This window comes from Symphalangus syndactylus, chromosome 16 (genome assembly GCF_028878055.3).
Source record: "Symphalangus syndactylus isolate Jambi chromosome 16, NHGRI_mSymSyn1-v2.1_pri, whole genome shotgun sequence".
NCBI lineage: Eukaryota > Metazoa > Chordata > Mammalia > Primates > Hylobatidae > Symphalangus > Symphalangus syndactylus.
Window position 1 is genome coordinate 74,368,972 of NC_072438.2, and position 22,690 is coordinate 74,391,661.

At 34.4% G+C, this 22,690-nt stretch overlaps 1 pseudogene; it reads left to right on the top strand.

The window, feature by feature from the left end:
* Positions 1-1,376: 1,376 nt before the first annotated feature.
* On the top strand, positions 1,377-22,081 carry LOC129464639 (piggyBac transposable element-derived protein 3-like; annotated as a pseudogene).
* Positions 22,082-22,690: the final 609 nt, after the last annotated feature.

The window sequence follows — 22,690 nt, forward strand, 5'->3', positions numbered from 1 at the left end:
TGTCTTTTATTTCACTGTAAATGCAACAGTTGAATGTTCTATCATCTTTATATAACAATTTCTTTATTCATTTGTCTGTTGATGGACCATTAGTTTGTTTTATATCTTTACTACTGTAAATAATACTGAAATCAGCATGGAGTGCAGATATTTTTTGAGAAGGCAGTTTTAATTTTTTACAATATATACCCCAAAGTGGGATTTTTGGATCATATGGTAGTTCTAGTTTAATTTTTAAAGTAAATTACACACATTTTTTTATGGTGGCTATACCATTTTATATTCCCAATAATAGTGTACATAGTTTCCTTTTTCTTCACACCCTTACCAATACTTTTTATCTGCCTTTTATGTAAGAGCCATTCTAACGGGTGTCAGGAGACATTTTATTGTAGTTTGATTTGAATTTCCTTGATGACTAGTGATGCAGAACGTCTTTTTATATATTTATTTCCAATTTGTATGTCTCCTTTGTAGAAATACCTATTCAGACTTTGCTCATTTTTTTTAGTCAGGTTAAATTTTTATTTGTGTTATTATTTATTTATTTAGCTCTTGAGTTGTAGGAGGTTCAAGCACATTTTAGATATTGATGCTCTATCAAATATATGGCTTGCAAATATTTTATTCCATTCCACAGGTTGCCTTTTCATTTTGTCCATTATTTTCTTTGTTGTGCAGAAGTTTTTAGTTTGATGTAGTTCCACTTACCTATTTATGTTTTTTTAACCTGTTACTTTAAATAACCAAAACAATTATAAGTAATAAGAACAATGCGGTTTAGGAATTTGTCCACTTATTATAGGCTTTTCAATCTGTTGGTTTACATTTGTTTATAATAATCTCTAGTAAGCCACTGTATTTCTGTGATGTCAGTTGTAATGTCTCCTTTTTATTTATTTTATATATTTTAGTTGTCTCTCCTTTTTTTTCCCTTAGTCTAAAGGGTTGTTGATTTTATCTTTTTAATATGCTCATTGTTCCATTATTGGAACGCTAAGCATGTGGGAGTTATTTATATCCTACTACTCAAGGTCATCTCCAAGGTCTGATTTTTCACAAATGTCTGCCTTCTGGGGGTAGATATTATCACATGGTGTGCAGAGTTAGTCACTGCTGCAGATACTGGCATGCTGGGAGATTGTCAAGAAGTGATGTGAGTTTTTGGAAATATTTTTGAAGCAATATCAAAAGACAGGTACGTGTAACTTTACTGCACTATATCCTATACTAGTAATTGTGCTTTAAAAAGAAAATACCGAAATAATTATTGTTGCATTAGTTATGGGTTAGACATTTTGTATGTTCCATTTTTGGAACACTCGGCAAAACCACTACCACTAGGACTAATAATCACTTTTTTGAGTTTTAGTCCCAAGATGTCTCAAACTCTAAGTTTACATGAAATAAACTTTAAATACAGATGACAGCATAGAAGCAAGTACTATTCTGATACAACCACCTGAAAATGCTACAGCATCTGTTTCCGATGAGGACTCAGGGGACGAAGAAAGTGGAACAATAAATAATCTGGCAGGTTCTTTGTTGCCCGCAGCTGCAAATCTTATAAAAGTGATTCTGATGCTGAGTCTGACTCAGATGATCCCTCATATGCACTTAAATTTGACTCTCCTGACGAAGATCCATCTATGTCTACCGCGCAGCAACTTCCACCATCAAGGAGAAAGAAAGTGAAAAAAATTGTTTGCAAATGGAAGAAAGCGGACCTAACTGCACAACTTGTAGCAGATAGAATTAACATCACAATTAAAAGAACTAGAAAAGCAAGAGCAAACACATTCAAAAGCTAGCAGAAGGCTAGAAATAACTAAAATCAGAGCAGAACTGAAGGAAATAGAGACACAAAAAACCCTTCAAAAAATTAATTAATCCAGGAGCTGGTTTTTTGAACAGATCAACAAAATTGATAGACTGCTAGCAAGACTGATAAAGAAGAAAAGAGAGAAGAATCAAATAGACGCAATAAAAAATGTAAAAGGGGATATCACCACCGATCCCACAGAAATACAATCTACCATCAGAGAATACTACAAACACCTCTACACAAATAAACTAGAAAATCTAGAAGAAATGGATAAATTCCTCGACAACTACACCCTCCCAAGACTAAACCAGGAAGAAGTTGAATCTCTGAATAGACCTATAACAGGTCCTGAAATTGTGGCAATAATCAATAGCTTACCAACCAAAAAGAGTCCAGGACCTGATGGATTCACAGCCGAATTCTACCAGAGGTACAAGGAGGAACTGGTACCATTCATTCCAAAACTATTCCAATCAATAGAAAAAGAGAGAATCCTCCCTAACACATTTTATGAGGCCAGCAGCATCCTGATACCAAAGCCTGGCAGAGGCACAACCAAAAAAGAGAATTTCAGACCAATATCCTTGATGAACATTGATGCAAAAATCCCCAATAAAATACTGGCAAACCGAATCCAGCAGCACATCAAAAAGCTTATCCACCATGATCAAGTGGGCTTCATCCCTGGGATGCAAGGCTGGTTCAACATATGCGAATCAATAAATGTAATCCAGCATATAAACAGAACCAAAGACAAAAACCACATGATTATCTCAATAGATGCAGAAAAGGCCTTTGACAAAATTCAACAACCCTTCATGCTAAAAACTCTCATTAAATTAGGTATTGATGGGACGTATCTCAAAATAATAAGAGCTATCTATGACAAACCCACAGCCAATATCATACTGAACAGGCAAAAACTGGAAGCATTCCCTTTGAAAACTGGCACAAGACAGGAATGCCCTCTCTCACCACTCCTATGCAACATAGTGCTGGAAGTTCTGGCCAGGGCAATCAGGCAGGAGAAGGAAATAGAGGGTATTCAATTAGGAAAAGAGGAAGTCAAATTGTCCCTGTTTGCAGATGACATGATTGTATATCTAGAAAACCCCATTGTCTCAGCCCAAAATCTCCTTAAGCTGATAAGCAAGTTCAGCAAATTCTCAGGATACAAAATCAATGTACAAAAATCACAAGCATTCTTGTACACCAATCACAGACAAACAGAGCCAAATCATGAGTGAACTCCCATTCACAATTGCTTCAAAGAGAATAAAATACCTAGGAATCCAACTTACAAGGGACGTGAAGGACCTCTTCAAGGAGAACTACAAACTACTGCTCAATGAAATCAAAGAGGATACAAACAAATGGAAGAACATTCCATGCTCATGGGTAGGAAGAATCAATATCGTGAAAATGGCCATACTGCCCAAGGTAATTTATAGATTCAATGCCATCCCCATCAAGCTACCAATGACTTTCTTCACAGAATTGGAAAAACTACTTTAAAGTTCATATGGAACCAAAAAAAGAGCGCGCATCACCAAGTCAATCCTAAGCCAAAAGAACAAAGCTGGAGGCATCACGCTACCTGACTTCAAACTATACTAGAAGGCTACAGTAACCAAAACAGCATGGTACTGGTACCAAAACAGAGACATAGATCAATGGAACAGAACAGAGCCCTCAGAAATAATGCTGCATATCTACAACTATCCGATCTTTGACAAACCTGACAAAAACAAGCAATGGGAGAAGGATTCTCTATTTAATAAATGGTGCTGGAAAAACTGGCTAGCCATATGTAGAAAGCTGAAACTGGATCCCCTCCTTACACCTTATACAAAAATTAATTCAAGATGGATTAAAGACTTACATGTTAGACCTAAAACCATAAAAACCCTAGAAGAAAACCTAGGCAATACCATTCAGGACATAGGCACGGGCAAGGACTTCATGTCTAAAACACCAAAAGCAATGGCAACAAAAGACAAAATTGACAAATGGGATCTAATTAAATTAAAGAGCTTCTGCACAGCAAAAGAAACTACCATCAGAGTGAACAGGCATCCTACAGAATGGGAGAAAATTTTCGCAACCTACTCATCTGACAAAGGGCTAATATCCAGAATCTACAATGAACTCAAACAAATTTACAAGAAAAAAACAAACAACCCCATCAAAAACTGGGCAAAGGACATGAACAGACACTTCTCAAAAGAAGACATTTATGCAGCCAGAAAACATGAAAAAATGCTCATTGTCACTGGCCATCAGAGAAATGCAAATCAAAACCACAATGAGATACCATCTCACACCAGTTAGAATGGCCATCATTAAAAAGTCAGGAAACAACAGGTGCTAGAGAGGATGTGGAGAAATAGGAACACTTTTACACTGTTGGTGGGACTGTAAACTAGTTCAACCATTGTGGAAGTCAGTGTGGCATTTCCTCAGGGATCTAGAACTAGAAATACCATTTGACCCAGCCATCCCATTACTGGGTATATACCCAAAGGACTATAAATCATGCTGCTATAAAGACACATGCACATGTATGTTTATTGTGGCACTATTCACAGTAGCAAAGACTTGGAACTAACCCAAATGTCCAACAATGATAGACTGGATTAAGAAAATGTGGCACATATACACCATGGAATACTATGCAGCCATAAAAATTGATGAGTTCATGTCCATTGCAGGGACATGGATGAAACTGGAAACCATCATTCTCAGTAAACTATTGCAAGGACAAAAAACCAAACACTGCATGTTCTCACTCATAGGTGGGAATTCACACATGGACACAGGAAGGGGAACATCACACTCCGGAGACTGTTGTGGGGTGGGGGGAGGGGGGAGGGATAGCATTAGGAGATATACCTAATGCTAAATAACAAGTTAATGGGTGCAACAAACCAACATGGCACATGCATACATATGTAACAAACCTGCACATTGTGCACATGTACCTTAAAACTTAAAGTATAATAATAATTTTAAAAAGTGGGAAAAAAAAAGAAAAAAGAATTACAGAACCACCAATCGATTTATTCACCGAAATGAGAACTCCCACAGAAATTCTTGAACTTTTTCATGACGACGAAGTCATTGAACTCATTGTCAAGTACTCCAACTTATACGCTCAAAGTAAGGGTGTACATCTTGGCTTGACTAGCTCCAAATTCAAATATTTTCTGGGAATTATTTTTCTGAGTGATTACATCTCAGTTCCCAGAAGCTGTATGTTTTGGAAACAACAACAACAACAACAACAACAACAACAAAAAAAAAAACAGATGTGCATAGTGTACTGGTTATTGCTGCCATGAGACGTGACTGCTTTGAAACTAAATTTTCTGATTTGCATGTTGCTGACAATGCCAATTTGGATCCAATGGACAAATTTTCCACGTTGCTACTTCTCATAAGCAAACGTAATGAGAGATGTATGAAATTTGTTCCAAATGAGACATATTTCAGCTTTAAAGAATCCATGGTTCCTTATTTTGGTTGTCACGGGTGCAAACAACTTTTTCGGGGAAAGCCCATTCTGTTTGGCTGTAGGTTTTGTTGTGGTGCCACATATCTGTGCTACATTTGCTGCTTTCAGCCGTATCAGGGTAAAAACCCAAATACTAAATATGAAGAATATGGTGTTGGTGCATCACTTATTAATAAGTTTAGTGAGGGACTTACGTACACCCTGGACAATATCATTTTGTATTTGATAACTTTTTCACCACTATTGCACTTCTTGATAAGCTCAGTTCAATGGGACATCAGGAAACAGGTACAGTGAGAAAGAATCGCATTAACAAAGCCCCATTAGAATCAGGTGTAGCTCTAAAGAAAAAAGAAATCATATTGAATTATGGAATTGATGGCAAAGGCAATGTTGTCTACAGATTGATATTTTCTTTATATATTTAAGTGCTCCAATGTTGGGTGCATATATATTTACGAGTATTATACCCTCTTGCTGTATTGACTTCTTTATCATTATATAATGACCTTTGTCTCTTGTTATCGTGTTTGGCTTAAAATCTATTTCATCTTATGTAAATATAGCTATTCTTACTCTTTTGTGGTTTCCATTTACATGGAATATTATCTTTCATCCCTATAGTTTTAGTCTATGTGTGTCTTTATGAGTGAAATGTTCCTTGTTGGGTATTATTTTTCATCCATTAAGCTACTCTATTTCTCTGAATTGGAAAATTTAATCCAGTTACATTCCAGATAGTTATTGACAGGTAATGACTTACTCCTGCCATGTTGTTGTTTGCTTTCTAGTTGCTTTGTAAGTTGTTTTTTCTTTTCTCCAACTCTTACTGTCTTCCTTTGTGGTTAAGTGGCTTTGTCGAGTAGTATGTTTTGATTCCTCATTTTTTTTTTAATTTTTAGTGTATTGTTATAGGTTTTTGCTTTATGTTATCATGAAGCTTACAAAATATCTTATAACAAGTAATTGTAAGTGTATAAAAACTTAACTTTGATCACAAATAAAAGAGAAAAACATACAAAGAAAAAATCCGACACTATAACAATTGCCTGATACATATTTTGAATTATTTATTTATTTATTTATTTTTTAATTATTAATATTATACTTTAAGTTTTAGGGTACATGTGCACAATGTGCAGGTTTGTTACATATGTATACATGTGCCATGTTGGTGTGCTGCACCCATTAACTCGTCATTTAGCATTAGGTATATCTCCTAATGCTATCCCTCCCCCTAAGTTTGTGTATCTTTTATCCCTTAACACACAAATAAAATGTAATTTCATAAATCCATTGTGGAAAATAGTATTTAGGTTCCACAAATATTAAAAATATAACTACCATATGATTAGCAATCCCGCCACTTGGTATGTATCTAAATAAATAAAATCAGCATACCAAAGAAATATCTGCACTCCTACATTTATTATATAGCAATATTTGCAGTAGCCAAAATATGAAATCAACCTAATTGTCCATCAATACATGAATGGATAAAGAAAATGCAGAATATTTGTACTACGAAATACTATTCTGCAATGAAAAATGACTAAAATTTTATCATTTATGGCAACTTGGATAAGCCTGGAGGACATTATGTTAATTGAAATAAACCAGACACATCAAGACAAATACCACATAATCTTACTCACATGTAAAATTTTAAAAAGTTGATCTCATCAAAGTGGAGAGCAGCATAGTCATTTTACTGGAAGCTTTGAAGGGTTGAGGGTAGGGTGGATGGGGAAAGGTTGGTCAAAACGTACAAAGTTGCAGTAATATAGGAGGAATAAATTCTAGTGTTCCGTTGCATAACAATGTGACTATAGTTAACAATTATGTGTTTCAAAGTAACTAGAAGAGAAGATATTGAATGCTCTCAGCACAAAGAAATGATTAGTGTTTGAGGTTATGGATATGCTAATTACCTTAGTTTGATCATTACACATTGTATACGCATATTGAAACATCACACTGTACCCTCAAAACATGTACAATTGTTATGTCTCATTTAAATACAAAATCAAACAAAACAAGAGAAAACCTGGAGAAATCACACTTCTGGATTTTAAAATATATTGCATAGCTACAGTAATCAAAATTATATAGTACTGGCATAAAAAAGACATACAGACCAATGGAAGAGAATGGAGAGCTCAGAAATAATACCATGCTTGTACATTCAACTGAGCTTTGACATAGGTGCAAAGAATATACAATGAAGAAAAAGTCTGTTTAATGAGTAGTGCTGGGAAAATTGAAATATCTGCTTGCAAAATAATGAAATTGGACACTGATCTTACCTTACATGGAATAATTAACTCACTGAGTTGTAGATACAAACATAAAGGGAAAGCTTCTTGACATTGATCTTGGCAATGATATCTTGGGTATAATATCTATTGTTCTTATATGTACATCTTGTCCGCTATTGGCTTCAGGTATGAAATCTCTGGTCAGCTCTACTTTACCATCTTCTTATTCCTGAATAAAATCCAAAGGAGCAGCCATTATTTGAGCTATTTGGTCTCATGATAGAGAAAAAACAGCAAGAAAGATGGTAAAAGCAGGTGGTATATTTTATGGCATTTTCAAGGAAATGGCACAATGTCACTTCTGCTAACATACCAATAGGCAAAAGAAATTACACGATCAAGACCAGTGTCAGTTGGGGAGGAAGCACGTGCCTCACGGGAGTCACTGCAAGACACATCTTACAGTGATCAAGATTGAATAATACTCTTTTATAGTGAAGGAAAGAATAGTTAGAGTCAATAAGACAACTACTCTACCACTGTGTAGACTCTAAGATATGGAGGCATACGCCAAGTGTTAGTTACCCTGAAAGTACTATAACAGAATAGTTTTTTAAAACAGCAACAATTGAGCATTTATTTCTTAATTTTCTAGTTGTTCAATAAATGTTTATTGCATAGCTCTTAATGACAGGCATTTAGTTATACCAACTTTCACAGATATTAACCCTGAACTAATGTAATTATCACACAGTATGCAAATGGGAAGTAAGTAATAAGAACTTATTATGCATTGTGATAACGGTATGGAAGGCTAAAGTATGTGGTGTTCTTAATAGGAGCATGTGAAGGAAACTGCCTTGACTCAGACGTAACAAAAAAATGATCTTCACTTGAGAGGGTCATGAAATAGATCTGGAGTAAATCAGGAGCTAGAGAACTTGAAAGTCAAAAGAACAAGAGACATTTAGGAAAATCAATTTATAGGACTGCCTACACTAGATTTTTAATATAGTTTCTGAGGCTATCTATGTACTATGTTTTAATGTAGGTCATTTTATAATTTCCCTCAGTTCAGATTTTACTGCAAATATATTCTTCATTTATTATGTGGAAATAATAGAAAGTTTTCTATAAAAACCATTAACTTGGGAAAATCAAGGTGCTGAAGCATGCTTAATAATGACAACAATTTAAATTTAATAGTAAGAAAACGTGAGAGAATTTCAAAAATTAATGGATATGAAAAACTTTAGAGGGACTGCATGGTGTCGACTCATTGTTCAGCTTATTTCAGAATAAAAAATTTTAATTTTGTAGTAATAATATATTTTCTATGGATATTCTACATTACGTATGTTTAAAATATATATAAATTAATACATGAGTTTATATAAATCATTTTGTATGTGAATTGGTGAAAACCAAATAGTGTATTTACTTAATACCTGGAAATAAAAAGATAAGTAGTAAAAAGTGTTAAAATATAAACCTAAGCCCATGTTAAATTTTTGTTTTATCTAATATATTTGTGTGGATATAGAATATACCATGCACACTAATGGCGTATGCATGTATTTACATAAACATGTACATTAACTATGTGAATTACAATATATAATGACTGCTCTGAAGTTACCCGTAGAGTACTAAAAAGACCTCTGACATAACACTGGAAAGAGGACTCCAACTAATTAGAGTTATGAAAGCATATGGGTAACAAAGCTGTCTGAGCATGAATTTTCTCTTTTTAAATGGAAAACTTTTAGAATATAATAATATCTAAAGTTCTTTCAATATTTAACATTCTTTTATACAAATAAATATTGGAAAATGGAAGCATAGAGTTGATTTAGTTTTCCAATTAGCAATGGACCAGACAGAAACACTGAAACTATTTTTTGACAATTTATTCTAAGGAAGACCTTTATTTTTATATTTTAAGCACTCTGATATTATCCACTGCCCTTGAATTGTAAGGAAGGGTAGAAAAGCAAAATTCTGTGTATCTGTTTTATTCACTTCTTGACTTAATATGCCTGTATTTTATCACCTTTTCCCTTTCATTTCTTTAGAGCAATTCAGTCTAGTCTTTTTAATCTCCCCCTCATTCAGAGCACCCTCCTGTAGTATTACCCATGATTACAATCCTTTCCATTATCCTTCACTGGATCTTTTCTATTTATGTCAGGTTTATTTAGAAATGAGGTGACCACAAATGAAAACTTTATTAAAACTTTATTAAAGGTGAGACTGCTCAAAGCACTATGATGAGTGTTGTAGGTGAATACCATTTAGAGTAAGAAATATCTTTGTTCTTAATAATTTTATACGTTAGCAAAGCAGTTAGACATTTTCACAAATTTATCTGAACTGCTGTGACAAAATATAGTCGTAAAGTACTGTGGAGGAGAAATAATTTCTTTTGGGGGAGAGAGAATGGTGATATAGTCAGGAACATATATCCAATGCAGGAGAAACTTTCACTAACTATTACATTGCCACAAGTGTTGAATAGGGTACCAGTGTGAAGATCCTGGCTTCTGCAGACATACAACTCCCATATGTCTGCAGAAACGAGGGTCTTCACATTGGTTCACTATTCCACACTTGGCCTTTGGCAATTTGTTAAACAATTCTAGCTGAATCATTTTACTGCTTAATGGGGTTCCACAGCATTTGCCTGAAGAAAGCAAATGACGGAATATTTTTTCTCCCAGAGAATGCCTGTCTCTCTTCAGGTTTAGGATTAGTTGTTAGCCTTATAATGCCAGTTTTCTCATGTCTTCAAGAGAAAAGGTAATTTATAATTTGCAATAAGAAGCACCTTTCTTAATAAATCTGACAGTAACACTCATGAGAGCTTTAAACCATTTCTCTGAATACTGAAGTCCAATAATTTCATTTTGTAAGAAAATACATAGATAAATAGGAAAAAGGGTCACTTCATTTCAAAGGCAGTAGTATCTGTAGACTCACATAGAAAGCCTTTGTATATTTCCCAATACTGTAAAATTGTCCTGTAATTTTACAATCAGTAAAATAGAATATTAAATACAACAGAATTTTACAACTGAATTGTGAACATAGTATAGCGAATATTCAAAAAAGGATTTAGAATAGAAATATGTGGGGGAAAATAGCATATTTGAGAAAAAAACAATTAAAAGTATAATTATGTCAACAACATATAGGTATATGTATGAACATATATACTTACTGATAGCACCTTCTATTTCAAGAACATTATTCATATAAACACAAAATGAACACATGTTGATAAACAAAATCTGTTTTGTGTTTATTCCCAGCAGAAGAGCAAGAGAAATTTGAACTTGACAGCTTATTTGAATTCTGTTTGTGTTGTTATCTCACACTTTCATCTTATACTTGTGGATATGGGTCACAAAAGACCTTGAAATCCCTCTTGATTTTGCCAGTGACTTCTTGGAGGGATGTAGGGGAAAAATTATTTAGCTGCCCCTTCGATTTTCTTTTTTTATCTGAAAAAGGGGAATAGCAATAACTTTTTGTGTCTTCTAAGTCTATTTTGATGATTGATGATATGGCATTCTAAATTCCTTGGAAGAAAAGTGATAGATAAAAGTACATGTGTAATAGAGAGCGTAAGATTATAAGTTTAGAAACATAAAGAAAATTGGAAAAGTGAAAATACATTTCAATGTGACGGCTTCGGCCCATTATTCTGACTCATTTTGATTTCACTCTATGAATTGACTTTTATAACCTTCATTTCTAACAGCTATAGGTCTCACAACCAAATTTTGTGTCACATTAAATATACCTCCAAGGGGCTGGTTTTGCTGGTCTACCCACTGTCACTAGCTGACTGAGCATTAAAAGTCCCACCTGCTGTGAAACACTATGCTCCCTAGTCCGACTGCCAGAGTAGACAAACTAGTGATACTGAATTACAGTGAGGAGAGCTTTTCTTCACTTGCCATTAACTGCCTTCAAGAACCCTTCAGTGTATCTAGGTTTTAACAGTCTTCAGAAAAACAAATAGAAAACTAGGCATGTTTAATTTCAATTGAACTGATTCTATAATTCCTGAAGTTATGGAGTTATAGGGTTTGGCTGTGTCCTCATCCAAATTTCATCTTGAATTGTAGCTCCCATAATCCCCACATATTGTGAGGGGGACCCAGTGGGAGCTAACTGAGTCTTGGGGGCAGTTTCCCCAATACTGTTTTCCTGGTAGTAATAAGTCTCACAAGATAGAATGGTTTTTTAAGGGGAAACCTCTTTTGCTTGTTTCTCATTCTCTTGTCTGCCACCATGTAAAATGTGCCTTTCACTTTCCACCATGATGGTGAGGCATCCCCAGCCACATGGAACTGTGAGTCCATTAAACTTTTTTTTCTTCATAAATAACCCAGTGTCAGATATGTCTTTATCAGCAGTGTAAAAACAGACTGATACATGAAGATGCTGATAGTATAAATGTATTTTGCAATTTACATCAGATATGCACCTTAATTATTCACTGTTTTGATATGGACTCTAACAACATTTTGTGCTGTGTGAAACTTTGCTCTCTATTATATAAAGATAATTCTTGTTTTATTGTAAAGCAGTTGGGGAAGTTTACAAGTAATTTTTCTAGGCAGTTCAACTTAAAAAGTGCACAGCAGAGAGACATGATCACAACAGCTGGTTATATTTTGTTTTGTTTTGTGTCTACGCCAAGTTTATTTGGTAGGACCATATCATTATTGACATCTCAGGGAGAATATAAGAATAAACAGAAATAAATTAATGCAATGTAAGAACAAGAAATGGAAACCAAGACCAAAGTGTGACACCAAAGAAAAGTAGAGAGAAAGGAAACAACCATAAACGCTCTTTGCCGTCACACAGAAAAATGGTGCTGTCAGGAAATTATTTTAAAAACAATGCCGTTCAATTAGTATATGTTAGTATATGTGTACAAACAGCCACACCAGTTATTTTAAATTAACTTCACATATATCAAACATGAAAAATATTATATTTTCTTATATTTTCTTTTGGCAACAACAATGATACCCTTTCAATGAAGTTTCAGTTTCAGGGGATAAAAATAGCTAGAAATGTAAATACACTTAAAAAGTAAGGTTTCAAAAATAATTTTTGAATGTAATTCATACATTCACATAATTTTGAAATTAGGCATTACTATTGCACTGTATAAAATGTGAAAGATCAGTCTTTTATTATTATTATTATTATACTTTAAGTTTTAGGGTACATGTGCACAATGTGCAGGTTTGTTACATATGTATCCATGTGCCATGTTGGTGTGCTGCACCCATTAACTCGTCATTTAGCATTAGGTATATCTCCTAATGCTGTCCCTCCCCCTTCCCCCCACCCCACAACAGTCCCCAGAAGATCAGTCTTATGTGCTCTGCCTCCACCCCATATTCCAGTCTCAGCTTTTTATGTTGTTTCTTCTGATAGCATACTCTCCACTTTTCACCCTAATATTACATAACACTTCAATGCCCTCCATTGGCTTCAATTCCTCTTCACAGCTTCTCAGTGTTAAAAAGCTTCTGAGTTACCTCAAGATATCTGTTTTGAGATGTTCTTGAAAATCCTTGTTTTATAAAACCAAACTCTAGGTCATTCGTCATGTGACAATGATTCCTTGATCTTGAAATGGAGAGCCTTTATAAACGGTAATCTACCTTTCCACCTCATGATATTCCAAGTCCTTAGTCTTTTCTTTTCCATCTCTCAATGTCCCAAAAACGAAATGTACACTTATTTTTGCATAACTGTGACATTTAATATTGTTGTCAATTATCTTGGCACTAAGAGAAGATGTAAAGTCATTTATCCCAGGGATGTAACATTCAGGTTACACTGACACATCATGGCAGATATCTTTATTCTACACTTTAAAAGAGATGTTTGGAATCGCCACTCTATGAATCAAAGAGAGAAGTCACTGTGGATTTGTCATGAATAACTCTTATTATTTTGAGATACATTCCATCAATACCTAGTTTATTGAAAGTTTTTAGCACGAAGGGGTGTTGAATGTTATCAAAGGCCTTTTCTGCATCTATTGATATAATCATGTGATTTTTCTCATTGGTTCTGCTTATGTGATGGATTATGTTTATTGATTTGTGTATGATGAACCAACCTTGCATCCCAGTGATGAAGCCGACTTGATCGTGGTGGATAAGCTTTTTGGTATGCTGCTGGATTCAATTTGCCAGTATTTTATTGAGGACTTTCACATTGATGTTCATCAGGGATATTGGCCTGAAATTTCCTTTTTTCGTTGTGTCTCTGCCAGGTTTTGGTATCAGGATGACACTGGCCTCATAAAATGAGTTAGGGAGGAGTCACTCTTTTTCTATTATTTGGAATAGTTTCAGAAGGAACGGTACCAGCTCCCCTTTGAACTTCTGGTAGAATTCAGCTGTGATTCTTTCTGGTCCTGGGCTTTTTTTGGTTGGTAGGCTATTAATCACTGCCTCGATTTCAGAACTTGTTATTGATCTATTCCAGGATTTGACTTCTTTCTGGTTTGGTCTTGGGAGGCTATATGTGTCCAGGAATTTATCCAGTTATTCTAGATTTTCTAGTTTATTTGCATAGAAGTGTTTATGGTATTCGCTGATGTCAGTTTGCATTTCTGTGGGATCAGAGGTGATATCCCCTTTATCATTTTTTATTGTGTCTATTTGATTCTTCTCACTTTTCTTCTTTATTAGTCAGGCTAGCGGCCTCTCTATTTTGTTAATCTTATCAAAAAACCAGCTCCTGGATGCATTGATGTTTTGAAGCATTTTTCATGTCTCTATTTCCTTCAGTTCTGCTCTGATCTGTTATTTCTTGTCTTCTACTAACTTTTGAATTTGTTTGCTTTTGCTTCTCTAGTTTGTTTAATTGTGATGTTAGGGTGTGGATTTTAGATCTTTCTCACTTTCTTCTGCAGCCAATATCATACTGAATGGGCAAAAGCTGAAAGCATTCCCTTTGAAAACCAGTACAAGACAAGGATGCCCTCTCTCACCACTCCTATTCAACATAATATTGGAAGTTCTGGCCAGGGCAATCAGGCAAGAAAAAGAAATAAATGGTATTCAAATAGGAAGAGAGGAAGTCAGATTGTCTCTGTTTGCAGATGACATGATTGTATATTTAGAAAATTCCATCGTCTCAGCCCCAAATCTCCTTAACCTGATAAGCAACTTCAGCAAAGTTTCAGGATACAAAATCAATGAGCAAAAATCACAAGCATTCCTATATACAAATAATAGAGAGCTAAATCATGAGTGAACTCCCATTCACAATTGCTACAAAGAGAATAAAATACCTAGGAATACAACTTACAAGGGATGTGAAAGACCTCTTCAAGGAGAACTACAAACCACTGCTCAAGGAAATAAGAGAGGACACAAACAAATGGAAAAACATTCCATGTTCATTGATAGGAAGAATTAATATTGTGAAACTGTCCATACTGCCCAAAGTAATTTATAGATTCGATGCTATCTCTGTCAAGCTACCACTGACTTTCTTCACAGAATTAGAAAAAAATAAAAAACTACTTTAAATTTCATAGGGAATCAAAAAAGAGCCCACATAGCCAAGACAGTCCTAGGCAAACAAACAAACAAAGCTGGAGGTATCACCTTATATGACTTCAAACTATACTACAAGGCTACAGTAACCAAAACAGCATGGTACTGATACCAAAACAAAAATATAGACCAATGAAACAGAACAGAGGACTCAGAAATAATGCCACACATCTACAACCATCTGATTTTTGAAAAACCTGATGAAAACAAGCACAGAGAAAGTGATTCTCTATTTAATTAATGTTGTTTGGAAAACTGGGTAGCCAAATGCAGAATACTGGAACTGGAACTCTTCCTTAAACCTTATACAAAAATTAACTCAAGAAGGATAAAAGACTTAAACATAAAACCTAAAACCATAAAAACCCTAGAAGAAAACCTAGGCAGTACCATTCAGGACATAGGCATGGGGAAAGACTTCATGACTAAAACACCAAAAGCAATGGCAACGAAAGCCAAAATTGACAAATGGGATCTAATTAAATTAAAGAGCTTCTGCACACCAAAAGAAACTATCATCAGAGTGAACAGGCAACCTTAAGAATGGGAGAAAATGTTTGCAATATATCCATCTGACAAAGGGCTAATATCCAGAACATATAAGGAACTTAAACAAATTTACAAAAAAAAAAAATCAAAAAGTGAGTGAATGATATGAACAGACACTTCTGAAAAGAAGACATTTATGTGTCCAACAAACATACGAAAAAAAGCTCATCACTGGTCATTAGAGAAATTGCAAATCAAAACCACAATGAGATATCATCTCACACCAGTTAGAATGGGAATCATTAAAAAGTCAGGAAACAACAGATGCTGGAGAATATGTGGAGAAATAGGAATGCTTTTACACTGTTGGTGGGAGTGTAAATTAGTTGAACCATTGTGGAAGACAGTGTGGCAATTCCTCAAGGATCTAGAACCAGAAATTCCATTTGACCTAGCAATCCCATTACTGGGTATATACCCAAAGAATTATAAATCATTCTAATATAAAGAAACATGCACACATATGTTTATGCAGCACTATTCACAGCAGCAAAGACTTAGAACCAATCCAAATGCCCATGGCACATATACACCATGGAATACTATGCAGCCATAAAAAAGGATGAGTTCATGGGTGTTGTTTTTTTTCTTTTTTTTTTTTCAGGGACATGGATAAAGCTGGAAACCATCATTCTCAGCAAGCTAACACAGGAACAGAAAACCAAACACCACATGTTCCCACTAATAAGTAGGAGTTGAACAATGAGAACACATGGACACAAGGAGGGGAACATCACACACTGGGGCCTGTCAGGGGGTTGGGGGCTAGGGGAGGGACAGCATAAGGAGAAATACCTAATGTAGATGATGGGTTGATGGGTGCAGCAAACCACTATGGCACATGTATACCTATGTAACAAACCTGCACGTTCTGCACATGTATCCCAGAACTTAAAGTATAATAATAAAAAAATTCTCATCACAAAGGATAAAACAGAGAAAAGTCACAAATGCATGTACCACAAAAGAAAGGATAGAAATACCTGTTTTCAAAATATTTTCTGGCAGAGGAAACATAAGAAACTTTTATAAATCAAATTTGTGATATCAGTGTCTTTATTTGTAAAATACCTATATCCTTGAACAAATGACTAAATACATAAATAAGGCCTATAAAAAAGAATAAAACCTCAGAGAGTCTTCATAGTAAAAACCCTAAAATAGTCATAAAAACTTGTTTTGTCATTGGAAATTTTAAAAATAAATTTTGTATTTTAAAATAATTGCAGATTTGCAAAACATTTTGTCCAGTTCAAGTCGTTTTTTATATTAAGGCCCTTTATATCTTAATTCCTCTGCCTGAAATTTCCTCCTATTTTATCCTTCAGTGACTGTCTCCTTTTTTATCATTTATAGCTAATGTAATTTACTGTAAAAAGTGCTTACAACTACGTAAATTTATCAACCTGCAATTTTGGGAGTCAGAAGTCTAACATGGATCTCACTGGGCAAAAATTAGAGTATCAGCAAGTTGGTATTTCTTTCTGGAGGCTGTAGTAGAGAATCCACTTCCTTGCCTTTTGCAGCCTCTGGGGATATCTGTGTGTCTTGGCATTATAGACATAAAAATGTGCTGTAGATAAATCATGATTGAAGGGGGAAACCATCATTCTCAGCAAACTATCCCAAGGGGAAAAAAAAACAAACAACGCATGTTCTCACTCATAGGTGGGAATTGAACAATGAGAACACATGGACATAGAAAGGGGAACATCACACACCGGGGCCTGTTGTGGGGTGGTGGGAGGGGGGAGGGATAGCATTTGGAGATATATCTAATGTTAAATTATGAGTTACTGGGTTCAGCACACAACATGGCACATGTATACATATGTAACTAACCTGCACATTGTGCACATGTACCCTAAAACTTAAAGTATAATAAAAAAAATTTGAAATTCATGAAGTCAAAAAGATTTATTAAACATTATATATTATTATACAATGTTTTTATGCTTACATTATTATTCATGAAATATATATCACATTTTATATTTATATCCTGTTTCAATGGATACTAGTCAATATATTTTCATAGAGTTAATCACATTATTTTTAAACTTAAGGAAAGCTCTTATTTGGATCATATATTGTACTCCCAAGCACAAATTTTGTAATAGAAATGGCAGCTTGAGAATATATAATATATGTAAAAATTAAAAGCTACTAAGTATTCTGTTGAAAATTTAAAGAGGAAACATTTAAAGAGCAATTAATCATTACAATATAAGAACATTATGGAAATCTCTAATTAATTTTTATAATCTAAGGCAATTGGGTAAATTAAAATATATCAACATATTAAATTTGTTACGTCTTAATCTTATTCACCTACATAAAAAATTTACAATATCTGGATTCCTAGATAAACACTAAAATAAAGTTTCTCAAAAGTTCTTTAAACTTTTTAAGGTGAATTTGCTTTTAAACATTTAATGTCTTCTATAGTATAAAGAATAATATGTGCCTCCAATGTGTATATTTTATCTCTAATTTATTTTATTTTTACTTGTTCAATGAGGTGTAAATAAAATCCTCACAAGTTAATCTCATGTAAGTATTAAAATGGAAAAACAATGTCAATTTGTAATGTTTGTTTTCCTCTTTTACCAAGATCTAAGGAATACATAAAGTTGATTTAGTTATTGACAATTCAGCAGAATAAGATTGGAAACTAATTTCTTTGGATTGTAGTATTTTTTTTTCATAGCCTTTCCTTCATAATTAAATGTATCTTGGAGAACTTAATTGTGTAGGACAGGTATAACTTCGGTCGAGACATTCTGAAGTCCTATTGCTTAACTTGTCTTGCACTGTTGTATTAAGTTACACAATCTAAATCCCTATTGCACTGATAGATAGTAAGATAAACAATGCAGGCCCAAAACATTGTCTACCTTCTCCTTCAGCTATTAAAGGGCCAAAGATAATAAAAATGAGCAGAATAGAAAAAGACTGTAGATGAAGGGCACCTGGACTTTTACGAGTAGATAATGCAATTTAGGAAGAAAAGTGATCACTTTATGGTGAAAATGAACTTCTTGCAGCAAGTGGATAAATTATTTTCATTCCAGGCAGTTGGAGATAATGCAATATTCAGGTCTGAGTGGCCTGAATATTTAGTAATTACTAAATATGTTCTGAGCTGTCAGGAAATCCCTAGATCAATCACCAAAAGACATGGCTGGATCTACTCCTATTTAATTCCACCTGGGGCAAAAAATCACAACAGTAAGAACTACAAAGATTAAAAAATAACAATAACTAACATGAGGGAGGTTAAATAATGAATACAGGTGTTCAATATCATCTTTTAACTAGTGGAAAAAGTTAAATCTATAAATATAAACTGAAATCATGTTGAGATTTACCATCATACAACTCTGATTTAACGTCACACATCTCACAGCTCTGTCATATAAAATCAAGATTAAAAAAAAGTAAATGTTATCTTTGTAACATAAAATACAAATTGACTTTTAAACCAGAAGCATTCATAATATTTGAAGATTATTTTAATTTTTAAAAAGTTTTACAATAGATTATTTTAAAAGTAATAATAAATACGAGAAAAGATAGAATTTTTGCCTTACCTAAAATTTTCCCTAAATTTCTAACATGTAAACAGATGAGAAGAAGGTGTAAAGGAATTAGGCATCTTTGGATACAGATATAATATGAAAGAAAGAATGTCATGCCTTTACTGTAACACTTGATTTATAATGGTTAAACCAGAAAATGTACAGAATACACAAAATGTCATTGTACAACCCAAAGATATTTTCCATGTGGTAAATGTAAAACAAAAACAAAACAAACAAAAAACTGTCATCCATTACAAATGGGAAGCCTGAATACTACATTATGACTTTATTTTATATGCACAACTTTCTCTAATGGTTTAGGAAAGTTTTAGAGGAAAAGATATTATGCCAATAAAGAATCTGTTTCACTTGCTGAGCAGATTCAATCTTCCCCTTATGTGGGACAACAAAGTTTAAATGTTTCATCAGCAATTCAGTCTAATTCAACAAAAACAAAACTCATCATTTTCTTCCTGATAGTCCTGATCCATCTCCATGCTTCCTGTTTGGTTTAATGGTATCATCATTCACCCAATCAACAATTTCAAGATCTTGGACCCCTCATTAATTTTCCTTCTCTTTCATCATGTCAGCAAATCCTATTGGTTTCATTTTGACAAAGTATTTAACTTTCTTTTTCTTTCCATTAAAACAGCAACATCAGGGCCAATGTTAAAACATGTCTGTACTGTCACAGTATTTTTGTACAGGCTAACTTACTTTTAAAAATCTCTTTTTCTGGTGTACCCTAAGCATTGCTGCCTCAGCAAAATTATAATTCATCTCTAAATATGATTAGGTTTATCAATTGAGGTTGAAGCACAGCTGTGTGTGTAAAGAGTCCTATAACAACATTTAAAAATGAGTTTAGACATTTCTTTTTTGCCTCTAACTGGGCTGGTGTGATGACACTTCTGGAAGTTATCCAGGGACTCTGGCTCTTTCTATCCTCTTTATTCACTCTCCCAACCATCACTCAAGATGGCTTGCTACTGTAAGCGTGGTGCAAGGTAAAGATGGAAGAGGAAGTTAAAGGGTAAAGATAAGTATTGAGCACATCATTTCACAACATATCTCATTAGCTTAATCTTAGTAATATATAAGCATACCTATATTCACAGGCGACTGGGAAGTTATACCAACTTTAGACAGATATTCTTGCCAACCATTCCTGCCAATTTCTCTATCAGACATCTTTTTTTTGTTGTTGTTTGTTTGTTTTTAAGATGGCATCTCACCCTGTCACCCAGGTTGGAGTGCAGTGGTGAGATTTCCACCCACTCCAACCTCCACCTCCTGGGTTCAAGCAATCCTCCTGCCTCAGCCTCCTGAGTAGTTGGGATTACAGGCATGTGCCACCACATCTGGCTTTTTTTTTTTTTTGTATTTTTAGTAAAGACAGGGTTTCACCATGTTGGCCAAGCTGGTCTTGAACTTCTGGCCTCAAGCAATCCACCTGCCTTGGCCTCCCCAAGTGCTGGGATTACAGGCATGAGCCATGGCGCCTGGCCTCTAACAGACATCTTTGATCTTGCTGGGAAGTTTTTCTTACTGCTGAACTGCACTCTGAAGCTCTCCCTTCCCTCCCTTTCTCATTTCCTAAATGTCATACTGAATCCCCAATTGATGCCTCTCTCAGCCTTCTCATGATCTCTCTCCAATTTATTCTTCATAGACTTTTCCCCTCCATACTTTTTACATGAATAATTCCATCTTCTTATCTGCTTCCCAGAAAACTAACTTAAATCAAGGATTCTAATAGCATGATAATGAAAGAGAGAATATTAGAGAAACATTGACTTTCTCTGCTATAAGTCACAAGTCCTCAACAGTTTGTAGAACTTACAAAAATGTTTTAAAAAGTAGCTTCAGATGAAAACCAATTGTTGGAGCAGTAGTAGTTTTCATGCCATAAAAAGGTTATTATCCCTAAAACATATGAATATTGGCATTAAAACTGCATGAATAAACAGCTACGCTTTTGGAAACTCTTCATTGTGTACGATACAAAATAAGGAAAAAATGTTCTAAATAAGTGGATTATGATAGCAAATAAGCATCAGTTCAAATGTCAAGTCTGAAATTTACTACATGTAGGACCCCAAGCAAATAACTAAATTTTCCTAAGCCTCCAGTTTTCATCCATTAACCACAGATGTGAATATTTCTCCTCCCATAAGTTTATTATATAGAATAACAGGAGATAATGAATGTAAAGGCTTAGCAGAGTGCCTCATACAGAAGATACATTTCTATTACCTTCTCCTCTCCTTCTCATTCTTCCTGCTATTGCTATTATATTATTGTAACTATTATTACTGTTTATTCGTATTATTATTATTACTACATGCAGCAGCCTGAGCTTTTTTTTTTTTTGAGAATTCTTCAATCCCCTCTTTCTGTGCAGTTTATATAACTTAGTAGAAACTAATTTAGCTGTTTAGTCTAAATCAATCATGGTATTTATCTTTTCACTTGTCAGTGATTGATTGGAAAATAGACATGGGATTTATTCACAATCATATGATTTGAGAAGTCTTCTGAGAGCTTATGGGAGAGTTCTTTCTTGCTCTTTAGTAAGGGCCCTTGGGAATATGAGTAAACCTATAATACTGATTGCTGCTGGCAGTCCCCTGGTAACCCTGAGGGCAACTAGTCTTAGAATAAAGACAGTCTTGAGGATAGAAGAGTCGAGACAGATAAAACCAATGACTGTGATCACCTCATCACCATCTCTTCAGTGAGTTTAGAAACTTGCTCTATTTCTAGTTCTGTGAGATAATAAATTTTCTCATTGTTTTAGCAAGTTTAAATTAGGCTTCCTATTATTAATCCAAACAAATTAAATAATATATATTTCCCTCCATTTCTTGCTTCTAGGAAACCCAGAGGGTTGTTGTAAAGATATTCTACACAAGTTAATTTTTCAGGTGCATCCACAGTTGTCCCACATATCTGGCATCTTGGTGGTCCACTGCTGCAGGAGAACAAGTACTTTTTATTTTATCCCGTCCTCTTATCTGATGATCTCTCACAAAATAAGCTGGTATGTACTGCCTGGACCCCATTTTGGACTTTCATATACTTAGCCATGTGAATTCAGATTTCCATGAAGAGCAAAAAATAGACTGTGTATTTATTTCAATGACTGGACAGACCACGAAAGAATATTTTATTTCATTTTTTGTTTGTCAATAGAGTTGTCTGTTGAGAGGACATGAATAACCAAAACAATATAACATTTTCTCATATTTGAAAATAATAAAGCTGTTAATCCTAGTTTCTTCATATGGCTTCCAGTCACAGTCTAGTGATCTTTTATTTCAACATGAAGGACTTCCATGAGCATTTCT